General features: G+C 54.5%; 7 non-coding genes across 7 annotated transcripts; 3 read left to right on the top strand and 4 right to left on the bottom strand.

Moving 5' to 3' along the window:
- The first annotated feature begins 915 nt into the window (after positions 1-915).
- LOC142855206 (U1 spliceosomal RNA) lies at positions 916-1,079 on the top strand. The gene has a single exon (XR_012911469.1). It is a non-coding gene; the product is annotated as a U1 spliceosomal RNA (small nuclear RNA).
- Positions 1,080-6,174: 5,095 nt separating this feature from the next.
- Positions 6,175-6,246, bottom strand: Trnae-cuc (transfer RNA glutamic acid (anticodon CUC)). Its single transcript has one exon. It is a non-coding gene; the product is annotated as a tRNA-Glu (tRNA).
- Positions 6,247-6,635: 389 nt separating this feature from the next.
- Positions 6,636-6,707, bottom strand: Trnag-ucc (transfer RNA glycine (anticodon UCC)). The gene has a single exon. It is a non-coding gene; the product is annotated as a tRNA-Gly (tRNA).
- A 733-nt stretch (positions 6,708-7,440) lies between these two features.
- On the bottom strand, positions 7,441-7,512 carry Trnad-guc (transfer RNA aspartic acid (anticodon GUC)). Its single transcript has one exon. It is a non-coding gene; the product is annotated as a tRNA-Asp (tRNA).
- Positions 7,513-7,944: 432 nt separating this feature from the next.
- On the top strand, positions 7,945-8,027 carry Trnal-cag (transfer RNA leucine (anticodon CAG)). Its single transcript has one exon. It is a non-coding gene; the product is annotated as a tRNA-Leu (tRNA).
- A 756-nt stretch (positions 8,028-8,783) lies between these two features.
- Positions 8,784-8,854, top strand: Trnag-gcc (transfer RNA glycine (anticodon GCC)). The gene has a single exon. It is a non-coding gene; the product is annotated as a tRNA-Gly (tRNA).
- Positions 8,855-13,621: 4,767 nt separating this feature from the next.
- Positions 13,622-13,693, bottom strand: Trnaq-cug (transfer RNA glutamine (anticodon CUG)). The gene has a single exon. It is a non-coding gene; the product is annotated as a tRNA-Gln (tRNA).
- Positions 13,694-13,926: the final 233 nt, after the last annotated feature.

Below are 13,926 nucleotides of genomic sequence, written 5' to 3'. Positions count from 1 at the left end.
CAGGCTGCCTCTGAGGGCTGAGATTAAAGGTGGACACCAGCCCACTCTTCCCAAGAAATTTCTTACCACATGTGCCATAGTTCAACGTGGTCTCATTTAATATGTTGTGGCTTTTGCCAACTCCCTGTTAAGATTTTAACAGCGATAACACTACAGCAGTGGTCTCAACCTTCCTAACGCTGGGACCCTTTAATACAGTTCCTCATGTTGTGGTGACTCCAGCCATACAATTATTTTCCTTACTACTTCATAATTGTAATTTTGCTACTGTTATGAATCGCAATGTAATTTTCGCTGTTTCCCGATGGTCGTAGGCGACCACTTAAGGGGTTGCGACCCACACGTTGAGAACCACTTCTCTGCAGGCTAAGATGTTGTGTTGCAGATTCTCTCCCAACTGCCTGACATAGGCGACTATTTAGGGGTTTGAGATAATTCAAGATGATTTGTCTCTGGGTCTTCAACACTCCAGCTCTCCGCAAGCAGACAAGTTCAACAAGGCAATGGAGTGAAGAGGAGGGGCATGGCATCTCCCCTGGGTCGGTGATGGGCGTCATCTATACAGATTAGGTACCAGAAGGAGCCGAGCAAGAGGACGTCGTTACCTCCCAGGTGGCGGATACGTTTGTTGGCCAGGGACAGGGATGACTTCCTTCTTGAGGCCACGAATGTGGGCGGAGCCTATGCAGATAAGGGTCGCGCAGGGGCTGCGGGGTCCCCACCGACTGCGAAAACGCGAACGATGTTTAGGATCTCTACTGGCGTGGAAGCCAAGAAGCGCGGGTCCGCGGGTGGGAGCGGGTCGCAAGAATCGAGTAGGCGTCCGGGGAGACCATGGAGCAGGCACGGTTAAGTGACCGTGTGTTAAGAGTGCAGGGTCGGTGGGGCTGAGTGGGGGTTGCGAAGGACGAAAGCATACTTACCTGGCAGGGGAGATACCATGATCACGTAGGTGGTTTTCCCAGGGCGAGGCTCACCCATTGCACTTAGGGTGTGTTGACCCCTGCGATTTCCCCAAATGCGGGAAACTCGACTGCGTAATTTCTGTTAGTGGGGGACTGCGTCCGCGCTCTCCCCCGGCAAATAGACTGTTATTGGGCACTACAAAGTTAAGTGTCCAGCGACGGAAAAGATTAGTTTCTCATTCCCTCTTACCCACACACAAGCCGCACCCATAAAAAGCACGCACAGACGTAAACTCAGAGAAGTCTACTCCGCGCAGCAACTCCATCGAAGGGCCTCCTGTGCCAAGATGGCTCTTCCTCGCAGGTCCCGCACTGGCCCCTGGCCTTCTGAGACCTAGACTCATGCAGGCTGCTCATTGGCAAGACGTCTGTCCAGGGAGCTTCCCTATCCGGGCCCAATCGACCGGTAAGGCTCAAAGCCTTCCCCAGCGAGCTCAGGGTGTCCAGATTCTGTGTTGCGCACCTTCTCCGGTCTCCCAAGCCTAGGACCGTGTGTCCCTTCCTTCTTTTTTGTCTAAAGAGAACCCAGGAACAGAACCAAGTGGGGCTCTTCAATTGACTCTTGTTGGCAGTCACAGCTCAAACAAGGTAGCCGAGCAAGAGAGACCCAACGTGGTGGCTTGGAAATGGGGTTTTTACCCTGGCTGCTGCTGCTGCTGCTGCTGCTGCTGGTGGTGGTGGTGGTGGTGGTTTTGAGGTATGGAAGCGTTGGGTTAAGGGGCGTTGGAAATGGATGGGAGCAGAGACAGCCTGATCTCCACTAGCAGGTCCTGAGACCATCTGCTGTGTTTCCTGCACATTTATTTCTGAGTAGGGATCTGGATCCCGTCATATTCTGATCAAATGTGTGACTTAGAGAAACCTTGAGGCCGGGCGGTGGTGGCGCACGCCTTTAATCCCAGTACTCGGGAGGCAGAGACAGGCGGATCTCTGTGAGTTCGAGTCCAGCCTGGTGTACAAAGTGAGTTCCAGGACAGGCTCCAAAGCTACAGAGAAACCCTGTCTCGAAAAACCAAAAAGAAAAAAAAAAGAAACCTTGAGGTGAGACGGTTTTATTTCTTCCTAGGAGTCCTTAATGCCACACTGGTGGAAGTGGGGATGGGTGGGGAAGGTGGGGCTGGAGTTCATGGGCATTAGGGGACAAGAGTTTGAGGTTTGGGGCTTATAAGCAGGGTGGGCTGAGAGACCTAGAGGCAGGAATTGGAGCAGAGGACTAGCATGAGGGCTGCTTACTGGCTCTCTTATCCGGTGCGAGACAAAAACACCTCCTTCCCTTCATGTGCCCTCCCACACCACTTGTGAATCAAGACAATACCCTACATGTTCGACTAAAGACCCATCATCTTTTAACAAGGAAGCAAAAAAAAAAATCAAATGGAAAAAGAAAGCATATTTAACAAATGGTGCTGGCATAACTGGATATCAACATGTACAAAAATGAAAATAAACCCCTATCTATCACCATGCACAAAACTCAAGTCCAAATGGATCAAAGACCTCAACATGAAGCCGGCCACACTGAACCTTATAGAAGAAAACGTGGGAAGTACACTTGAACGCATTGGCACAGGGAACCACTTCCTAAATAGAACCCCAGCAGCACAGACACTGAGAGAAACAATTAATAAATGGGACCTCCTGAAACTGAAAAGCTTCTGTAAAGCAAGGGACACGGTCAACAAGACAAAACGACAGCCTACAGAATGGGAAAAGATCTCCACTAGCCCCACATCAGACAGAGATCTGACCTCCAAAATATACAAAGGACTCAAGAAACTGGACACCACCGGGCGGTGGTGGCGCACGCCTTTAATCCCAGCACTCAGGAGGCAGAGGCAGGTGGATCTCTGTGAGTTCAAGGCCAGCCTAGTCTACAAGAGCTAGTTCCAGGACAGGCTCCAAAGCCACAGAGAAACCCTGTCTCGAAAAACCAAAAGAAATTGGACACCAAAACAACACATAACCCAATTAAAAAAAAAAAGGAATAAAGACATAAACAGAGAACTCTCAACAGAGGAATCTAAAATGGCTGAAAGACACTTAAGGAAATGCTCAACATCCTTAGTCATCAGAGAAATGCAAATCAAAACAACTCTGAGATTCCATCTTACACCTGTAAGAATGACTAAGATCAAAAACACTGATGACAACTTATGCTGGAGAGGTTGTGGGGAAAAGAGAACACTTGTGCATTGCTGGTGGGTACAACGCTTTGGATGTCAGTGTGGCGATTTCTCAGAAAATTAGGAAACAACCTTCCCCAAGACCCAGTAATACCACTTTTGGGTATATGTCCAAAAGATGCTCAATCGTGCCACAAGGACATGTGCTCAACTATGTTCATAGTAGCTTTGTTTGTCATAGCCAGAACCTGGAAACAACCTAAATGCCCCTCGACTGAAAAATGGGTAAGGAAAATGTGGTACATTTACACAATGGAGTACTACACAGCAGAAAGAAAAAAAAAACCCAACAGCTTGAATTTTGCAGGAAAATGGATGGAGCTAGAAAATGTAATTGAGAGTGAGGTAACCCAGACAAGAAAGCTTATCACATGTACTCACTCATAGGTGGTTTTTAAACATAAAGCAAAGAAAGCCAGCCTACAAACCACAGTCCCAGAGACCTTAGACAACAATGAGGACACTAAGAGAGACGTACATAGATCTAATCTATATGGGAAGTAGAGAGTAGAAAAAGACAAGACCTCCTGAGTAAATTGGGAGCATGGGGACCTTGGGGGAGGGCTGAAGGGGGGAAGGGAGAGGCAGAGAGGAGAGCAGAGAAAAATGCAGAGCTCACTGAATATCAATTTTAAAAAAGGAAAAAAAAAGACCACTCATCAGCTCAATTGAGAGTCTCTCTTCCCAGATGAGTGCAGGGTTTTGTTAAGTTCTCCAGAAACAAGCAGCACGGTTGACCCTGCCCCAACGTGGCACAGAAGCTGGCGGTTTTGTTTTGTTTTGTTTTTGTTTTTTCGAGACAGGGTTTCTCTGTAGCTTCGGAGCCTGTCCTGAAACTCCCTTTGTAGACCAGGCTGGCCTCGAACTCTCAGAGATCCGCCTGCCTCTGCCTCCCGAGTGCTGGGATTAAAGGCGTGCGCCACCACCGCCCGGCAAGCCGGCGTTTTTTGAACCATAACCATTCCTTTCTTGTTCATCCCCAAGAACTCCTTTTATTCCCGAAAGCACGGGATCGGCTCTGTCCCAGCAATACCCCACTCCTGGTACCTATTTCAGTCTGAGTCAGGCTTGGGATTGTTGCCATCAAACGCCACGACCAAAAGCAGCTTGAGCGGAGAAGTGTTGGTTTCTTGGGCTCCTAAGTTCCCGGTAGGAAAGCAGAGGCAGGACCTGATGCGGTAGGTAGCTGTCGGTGGGGGAGGTGCTCCCACCTGGCTTGCTCAGCCTGCTGCCCTACACCTCAGGACCACGTGCCCAAGGATGGCACGCCCCTGGCCACAACCACCCCGGCTCTGCCCCTGCACCCCAACCACCATCCCTACCGCCTGTCTGCTGTCTGTCCCACAGCAATCATTCGATCGTTCATCGCAGGCACATGCTAGAAAGACCTCTTCTCCAAGCAGAGTCCCTCTTTCCAGCCGGAAGGGCCGAGCTGAGGAGAAACCAGGGAGCACAGAGGCAAGCGTGGATCCTTGCCTTTGGCATGCGACGGCCCCATTCGGACACCTGCCAGCGTAGGCTTCTCCGATGTCTTTTTTCCCCATAGCCTTTTCATGGGAGCCAAACAACTGGCCCGGCAGCTTGCTGGACAGACCCTTCCCAGATCCAGCCCGACACGGGTATCTCTCCGTGTCCTCCATTGGGAAGGCTTCAGGGCGGGACTGGGTTGAGGTCGGGTGGGAAAAAGGCGTGTCTGCCCCCCCCCCACACACCCGGGTGGGCACAGACTATGCCTCCCATCGAGGCGGAGCTGAACCCAGCGGTAAGTACACCACCATCTGTCTCCGTGCCCCGGACCTGCTGACAGGGTCACGAACGAGGGGACCCACCCGGCAACGGACCCAAAACCTATTTGGGCAGAGGTTCCGCTCCAATTTCCCGACTCACACAGGTACCTGCACCGCTTGCCCGCGCACACAAGGAGCCGCAGAAACAGCTGCTTAAAACAGCCAGGCTTGGCCTCAGCTCCCCCAAGCCGCTCTGGGGGCTTTCGAGGAAATCGGGCCTAGGGTCGAGCACTGTCCGCCCTGCGGCGATGCGGAAGCTTAGTAACCACACCAGGTGCTTTCCGCATTCACCCTGTCTGTTATCAGCACGGAATCAACACCACCCCACAGAGCACCCCCACCCACGGACGGACACGCGCTCTCCTCCCGATCCCATATCAACACTGCCACCATAAACGATCACTTAGAGACCCTGGAGTTTTGTAAGATACGCATGCATGCATGCATACATATATACATGCCTACGCTCACACACATACACACAGAGGACAGAGAGAGACAGACATATTTACACACACACACACACACACACACACACATACACACACACTGTAGACTGGAACGAATCACTGCATTTGCTTGAAATCCGTGCTCAGTTGTGAAGAGCAGAGGAAAGGTCCCAGGGAGCGTGTGATGCAGGTGTGGCAGGTAGGGCAAGCAAGACTGTTTCTTGGAGACCTAAGAGCAGGCGATAGAGTGAGGTGGAGACTCAGTGGGCTCCATGAGTGGGTCGGAAGCTTGCGCGGGAGCGCTGCGTGTCGGGTGTTTGTGTGTCGTCGGCGTGATAATGGCAGTGTGTAGGCTGGGTGTGTCGGGCCGCAGCAGGGCTTAGCTGGACAGGCCCTGAGGATTTGGTGTGTGCAGGAAAAGACGGTGGGCGTGAGTGGGAAGCAAGGAAAAGGGTGGTGAGTGTGCGGGTAGAAAGCGCCGGTGAGGCTGCAGGCTGTTGGGTTGCAAGGGTGGGTGTACGTACGTACGAGTGGAGCGGAGCAGCAGGGACTGGCGGCGACGCTGTTGGGCAAAAGGTAAGAGAGGTGATGTGGGGGTAGTGCCTCCTCCCGTGCAGGGCAGGGCAGGGCAGGACAAGTGTCAAGAAGGGGGCGAGGTGGCGAGGTGGCGAGGTGTCCGGAAGCAAAGATGCCAGCAGGGTGTCGCGGCGACGCTGTTGGGCAAAAGGTTGAGGTGGGGGCCGGACAGGTGTCAAGAAGTGGGAGAGTTACAGAGTGGAAGAAAAGAAGCTTCCCTGACCGGGAATCGAACCCGGGCCGCGGCGGTGAGAGCGCCGAATCCTAACCACTAGACCACCAGGGAGCGACGGGCAGATTCTGACGGTGCGCGCCTCTCGTGGGCAGCCAGAATCTTAGCCAGTCTGCCAAGATGACTACCAGCCGCTCCCCCCAGCCGCCCTCCCGCCCGCCCGCCCGGCGATACGCGGCTGGCATTGGGCACCCATGCGATCGATCGGCGCCTGCCCGTGCCCCCTGGCCCTGCCCGTCCCCTCCCTGCCCTGTCTAGTGCCCGGTGCCCTCTGTCGCTTCTCCGGCAAGCCGGGCGCCACTTCCCGCTAAGACGCCACCCTCTCAAAAGGTCTAGAACCTCCTCCCATTGTGTGGTCGTTCGGCCCGCCACGGCGCAGTGCAGAGAGTCGCCGGAGAACAGGGCCACTGTCGGCCCTGAACCTTGGCAAAAGGCGGGCTCTGTGCGTTGGCCGGGAGTCGAACCCGGGTCAACTGCTTGGAAGGCAGCTATGCTCACCACTATACCACCAACGCCATACCGACGCAATGACACACACACACACACACACACACACACACACACACACACACACACACACACACACACACACACACACACACACACACACACACACACACACACACACACACACACACGATGCAAGGACTACCACCAGCCAGTGGACAGCGACGATGTGACGATGTCGCGGTCGCCTACCAGGTCTTCCCACCCTGCCCCAACCTCAAAGTCAAAGCCGAAGCCGACACCGACAGCCACGCCAACCCCAACCGGGCCTCCGCCGCCGAGCACGCGTTGTTCCTCACCGTCCCATGCCACCCGCGCTTCTCGCACGCACACACCTGTGCTGCGCGGCGCTCTCGCCTCCTGACTGCAGCAACCGGGCCAGGGCAGCGCACGCAACAAGGGCCACAGGAGCCAGGGAACAGCCGGGACAACACCGAGCGGGCACGTCACCACCCAGAGCCGCCTGGCACAGGGGTGGCTCAGGCACCGAGTGTCGCACGCCGTGTGTGTGTGTGTTTGTGTGTGTGTGTGTAAGTCGCCTCCCCAGGCGTCAGAGCCCTGGGCCAAGCGCCAGGCTAGGGACCCGCCGGCCGAGAGGCTTGTGGGCCAGCCTGGCAGTGGGCGGCCCGAGCCCGGCTCTTGGGCCAGAGGACCACTGTCCTGGTATTGGGTCGAGGGACCAAGCAAGCAAGGATGGCCAACGGGCCAAGGGCAGCCGTCTGGCTAAAAAGGATGTTGTGTCTCCCCGTCGGGGAATCGAACCCCGGTCTCCCGCGTGACAGGCGGGGATACTCACCACTATACTAACGAGGACGACGACGATGCTGTTGCCACCGAGACAGTCGGCCATCTCCAACGCGCTTCGAAGGCCCGCCACCCTCCCTCCCTCCGAAGCACCACCAACCTCCGCACTCATCCCCCAAGTCTCCCCGACGCGGCCAAACGCCCCTCCCACCAGGACGCAGACCCGCAGCCACTTGCGAACACCGCGTCCCAGCCCCCTGGTCCCGCCCATGCCCGCGGGAGATGCTTGTCCCGTTCCTGGGTGGTCCCGCCTGAGCTGGGGTGGTGTGGGGAGCCAAACCGGAAACGGGACAGGGACCGGGACAGGGAGCGACTTTGGCGCCTAGTAACGTCTCGACGTGGACCCGGTGGACACCGCTCCACGCCCGCAGCTTGATCACCCAGACCCGCACCAGCCCGGGAGCCCCGACACGACAGATCCGCCGCGTGCTCACACCCGTAGTCAGGATGGCCGAGCGGTCTAAGGCGCTGCGTTCAGGTCGCAGTCTCCTCTGGAGGCGTGGGTTCGAATCCCACTCCTGACAACCTTTCCTTTTTGCCCCACCCCACCAAACCCGTGACTGCCTCCTTCCACCGCCTCTCAGACGCCGCCCAAACTCCCCTCACGCCCGAAACCTTCTCTCATACGCCTGGGCCTGGAGGAGCGCCCTGCTCTGAATACCCGACACTTACTGGAGGGCAGCGGCAGCGGCGCGTGCTGGATGCCTTGCTAAATTAGCCACCTCCGGGGGGTGCGGAGGGAGAGGCTCGATTCCTTGAGGGCGCCGGTCCTGAGCACCCCGCCAGCCCAGCCGGCCTGCCCGGTGCCAACAGAGGACCTCATCCATCCCTACCTGACACCCGACACCCGCACTTCTTGGCCCGGCCCTCGAGCTCACCACCCCGTTCCCGCTCGTTCCTGCTCCTCCAGCTCCTGCGGGAGAAGCCCACCGCGCCCATCCTCTCGGGCTGTGCTCGTCCAGGCTTCTTCTGTGCGCAGGTGGCCGTCGCCAGCGCACACCTGCCGACACTTGCTGCGCGCACCACCGGCCCGCAAGCTCGCTGGCTCGCTAGCTCCTCGGCTGGCAGCAGGGAGAAGCAGGGTTGACGTGGGACCTAGGCGGCCCGGAGAGGGGAGAGTCGCGGCTCAGCCGCGAAACCTCAGTCTGGTCCCGGGACTCTCTTGTCCGTGGCCCTTGTGTTTGCCTGCTTGGTCCATGGGGCCAAGTCCCGGCATCTAGGTGTCAGGGGGAAAAGAGGAGCTAGCTGGCCCTGGAAACCAGGTGATAGACCAGGCCACGGCATGGGTGGTTCAGTGGTAGAATTCTCGCCTGCCACGCGGGAGGCCCGGGTTCGATTCCCGGCCCATGCAGAGTCTGGTCCCTTTTGGTCCTCATGCACGCACTGCCAAGTCCCCAATGCCCAGGGTGCCTACCCAGCAGCCTAGTCCTCTCTCCTCATCTGGGACGCCATCACCCGCCCTAACCATCGCTCTGCTACAGCTGCCTTACCACTCCACTTCAAAGCTCCTGACTCACCCTCCCAGGTCCACACAGTCGCAGCCGCCATCCAGCGCCTCCACCTTTCTTATAACTCCACCCCGCGGCACTCACACCCCACACCTCCAGCCTCCCACTCCACAGTGCCGTCCACGCACAGCCTGGCTCTCCCACAATCGACACTTACTTGGTGAACCTCTCTTGGCCAGGACCTCAAAAACCTCCCTAGCCCCAGACCCTGTTCTGCCTCCGTTGCCAAGGGACAGTCATGCAGGGGACCAGGTGCCTTCTCTCCCCTAATTCTTCGCCAACAGCAACTCTTGAAGAGCCCAGAGAGCTTCAGAGCTCCCGGGCGACGGCAGCCGGCAGGAGGTCTCTCTGAGGTCTCTCTCTCTCTCTCTCAAGAGTTACTTTTTTTTGCCGGGCGGTGGTGGCGCACACCTTTAATCCCAGCACTCGGGAGGCAGAGGCAGGCGGATCTCTGGGAGTCCGAGGCCAGCCTGGTCTACAAGAGCTAGTTCCAGGACAGGCACCAAAGCTACAGAGAAACCCTGTCTCGAAAAACCAAAAAAAAAAAAAATTGCTTCTTTTATCCTATGTGAAGTGAGTTTTTCTTGCATGTATGTTCCTGTACTACATGCTTGCCAGTATCTCCATGAAATTTGGAGTTCCAGAAGGTTGTGGTCACCATTTCCTCTGCAAACCGAGGTTCTCTGCAGGAACAACAAACCCTCTTAACTCTCTTGCCTCCCCTCTCTAGCTTTTCCGCTAGTTTTCTGTCTCCTGCTTTCTGGACCTTGAAGGGGGGGCAGAGCCCCCATTTTCTGGGTCTGACTCTGAGTCTCTTTTTCTTGGTGTCTGCTCACCACTCTCTGAGTGTAACCGCTGTACACCCTGTCTCTGTAGAGCCTAGACTGGTGGTCACTGGTTCCAGCACCGACTATGGCAAGGGAGGGAGGTGGGGAGAGGAATCAGGATGAAGACATCAAAGAAGACAGTGGCCAGAAAGTCTGGGAGCTCCTAACCACAGGCTGCATGTGAAGCAAAGGCCAGTGATGGCACAGGATATACAAATGTTGAAAACGGTAGGCTTCATAAGTTACACATGAACTCATGGCTCACGTGACTCTTGTGACCTTCTGTGATAGAGCTGGGAAGTGCTTTTAATAAATTCTTTTTTTCTGGTTCACACTGACTTGGGAATCCCAGCAGATGCTCTTTGAACTCCTAATTCATGCCTCTAACAGGACTCTGCTCCTTCCCAGTGCAGATTCTGCTCTCCCGCTGCTTAGGACCATATGCTGAGATGGCTGAGAACAAAACAGAGCAGGCTGTCACCTGTCAGATGTACCTGTTCTGTCCCTACTGATCCCCCTCTCCCGCAATCTCTCTGTCCTCTTTGACCACTACTGATCCCCCTCTCCCGCAATCTCTCTGTCCTCTTTGACCACTACTGATCCCCCTCTCCCGCAATCTCTCTGTCCTCTTTGACCACTACTGATCCCCCCTCTCCCGCAATCCCTCTGTCCACTTTGACCACTACTGATCCCCCTCTCCCGCAATCTCTCTGTCCTCTTTGACCACTGTTGCCTGTGCACACAACAGCTGCTGGTGCCGTGGCTTCCTGTCTCCCCACTGACACCCGCCCCTTCTGTCCATCCCCTTCCTCTTTCCTCTGCCCTCCTCCAACATCCCGGCTGCCATCCTGTGTGGATCCCTGTTCTCTACGAATATCCACACTCCTCTCTCTGCATCTCTGTGACTGCTCCTTTGGGGTCTTCCTCCCTGCCTCACATTAGCCAACCATACATACTTCCTCTTCTTCCCTGTCTCCTTAATTCTCTTAGCTGTGGACAGATCTCTTCCTGTGCAGGCGTTTCTTGGGGCCCGTCTTTCCTTGTTCCTCTAACATTTAAAGAAGCGTGCTGACAAGCCACTGTCCTATTGAAACCCCTGCTTGCCTCTGTACAAACTGGGAAACTTCATCGGCCCTATTTCCCCAACGCCTCCCACTCTGAGAAAACTGAACAAAGGAATGGTCCTAAAAACCCAGTTCTGAATTTCTGGCAGTAGATGGAATCCACCTTTTTGACGGAGCCAGTCCACCCAAGTGCCCGCCCAGCAGCTTAGCTTTTGAACATACTTGGGCACAGTCCCAGCTCCTGGCCGGCATATCACCCCTTGCCTATGATCTATAAAACCTCGCTGCCTTATCCCAGGCACTCGACTTCCCTAGTGCCATTCTCTGGGACTGGTGAACCTGCCTGGGAGCAATGTCCAATAAATCTGCATTTATCCGGTTTTAATTTGGTCTGATCTGGCCATTTGTGCTGGCAGAAACCTATCAACCTGTCGTAAGGAAGAAACGAATGAATGCACCCACAGCTCCTCAGCAGTGGCAGGCACCTGGCGTACTTACTGCATGGACTTGTTGAATGGGAACGTTCCTACTTAAGGCACGACGTCAGAGACAAGACATTATAAAAACTGATGGCATTTAGGTTACATCCTCAGTACTTAACCGTGTGGCAGACCCTGTGACACTTGTCCTTCCTGTTCTGCAGCCATTCCTGGGCTAGGGGAGTTCCAGAACCCAAGTCCCCAGCAGGTCTATCTGCTCTCATTATATCCCATCCCCCTCCCACCTTGTTCCTTTTTCCTGTCTTTGTCTCTTTATTATTGTTTTCTATGTGCATTGGTGTTTTGTCTGCATGTCTGTCTGTGTGAGGAGACCCCGGAACTGGAGCTACAGACAGTTGTGAGCTGCCATGTGGTTGCTGAGAGAAGTGAGCCGGGCCATCTCTCCAGCCTGCCCTGTCTTTATCTCTTATTCCCTGCCCTTTGTCCCTCTGGGGCAAATAATTATCCTCTGTTCTGAGAACTTACTCTTGGGGTGTCCTGTGCCAAATACCGGTCCCTTCAGTTGGCTCTGGGCTGAAGCGATGAAAATGGCTGGGGGTGCTGAGTGGCCCAGCCCAGTTCATTATCACAACAGAAGGGTCTCCGTCTCAGGAAGGAAGCAGGTGAAGCAGAGGATTCAGACAAGGGCTCTGATGAAGAGCAGACCGTGGGGAAGAAATATGACAGGGCCAGAGGTCTGTGACACACAGCTAACACTCAGGGAAACTCGACCAGGCTGGCGACTCCCTCCTGTGTTCCTGTCTTCAGGTCCTTGCTGTGTGACTCTCATCACCCCACAGAGTAAACCTACTCATCTCAGTCAGGGGACGGAGAGTAAAACAAAGCAGGGACACCACCAAGACCACAGGGCAAGCAGTGGACTTCACTGGGGATGCTTACAGAAGCAGAAACTGCTCAAAAGACAGCGGCAACCCAAAAGGCCATCACGGCAAGGATGACACTTCACAAAAGCGGGGAACCTGGAGTGCAGGAGCCTGCGGGCAGCTCAGGTGGTTTGAAAGTGTCTCTCTGCAGCCCTTACAGCTTGGTTGGATGCTTGTGGAGTGAGGGCCCTCGTGAATCTGCTCAGTTTCAGGGACTTCCTGAAGCGATTGGGCTGTTTACTCTTGAACTTCCTTGCAGGGATTTCCTTCCTTCACTGCCTTTTAACACCCTGTTTTAAGTTCCCCTTAGAACACCCACTGTTTCACTTCCCTTTTAAGTCCTATCTCTTAATCAAGTCCCTGCAACACTGAAGGTTTTAACAGCTACACAACAGCTCCTCTCCCTGGAGCCTTGGCACCTGCTTGGAGTGGGGAAAGGGGATGTGGGGGAGGAGTGAGTGCACTTCCAGCTTCTGCTTAATGTGATTAATGTATCAAGGTGCCATGCTTAGGGCCCGTGTGTCCCAAACCCAGCATACCTAAGGTGCAAACCCTAGAATCCAAAACAGCAATATAAGTCTCTGAAAAGATTAATTCAAGTGCTTACATTTATACAAAGGAATGAGTTTGTATTTACTATACATTCTTTTCTCTCAAGTTTATGCGTTCAGCCGGGCGGTGGTGGCGCTCGCCTTTAATCCCAGCACTCGGGAGGCAGAGACAGGCGGATCTTTGTGAGTTCGAGGCCAGCCTGGTCTACAAGAGCTAGTTCCAGGACAGGCTCCGTAGCTACAGAGAAACCCTGTCTAGAAAAAAAAAAAAGTTTATGCGTCCAAATCTTATTATGAAAACAGCAGTCCCCTGAACACTTGAACACGTCCCCTAAGAGATGCTGTTATCCAAGAGTGCAGTCGTCATGTTGTTTGGTATTCATCTCATCTCTGAAAACTATTGTTTTTTTCTTGGGCCTGCAGAGGTAACTTGGGAGTTTGTGGGTTCCCTCCCTAGGCCGTGCCAAGGGAGCCAGCAAGGAGTCTACTGCATGGAAACCTCTGAGCCCCGGCCAAGTGAGGAGGCTTTCGAGGCAAAAGCCGTTGACACATGCCTAGGTGGTTGGTTCCAGAGGACCGCTGGGCCATAGCCGCTCAGCTCTTCTCCCAGCACTACCCGAAAACAGTTAGTAAACCAAGATACAGGACAATATAAACAGACTGCAGAAAGGCAGCCACAGTCTCTGCTCCCGCTTGAACCGCAGCAAAACCTGCTCCTGGGCATCCAAGGACTCAAGAGCTTTGCAGGGAACCCAGGATCTCCTCATTTAAATGAAAGAAAACTTTTCTCCCAAGGCAAACATAAAGGTCCCACCGAGATTTGAACTCGGATCGCTGGATTCAGAGTCCAGAGTGCTCACCATTACACCATGGAACCCACACACTGTGACCTTTCCCTGTCTAACATTTCCTGGGTTGTGGAATGGATTGTCGACCATCCAATCTTTCCTGCTGACTGCCCTACTGTATTTCATCTGCACCTGGGAAAAGATGGGGACCCCCTCAGCTCAGAGCTGGGAAGGAGTTCTTCCAGCCTGCATCATCTGTCTTAGATTGCCACTCCCTCCCATCGGCCTGACATCTGCAATAAATGGTGTGAGTCTCGTTGTT

This window comes from Microtus pennsylvanicus, chromosome 7 (assembly GCF_037038515.1).
Source record: "Microtus pennsylvanicus isolate mMicPen1 chromosome 7, mMicPen1.hap1, whole genome shotgun sequence".
In the NCBI taxonomy this organism is placed as follows: Eukaryota; Metazoa; Chordata; class Mammalia; order Rodentia; family Cricetidae; genus Microtus; species Microtus pennsylvanicus.
Note: the sequence above shows the minus strand (reverse complement) of the source record. Positions and strands in the feature narration are given on the sequence as shown.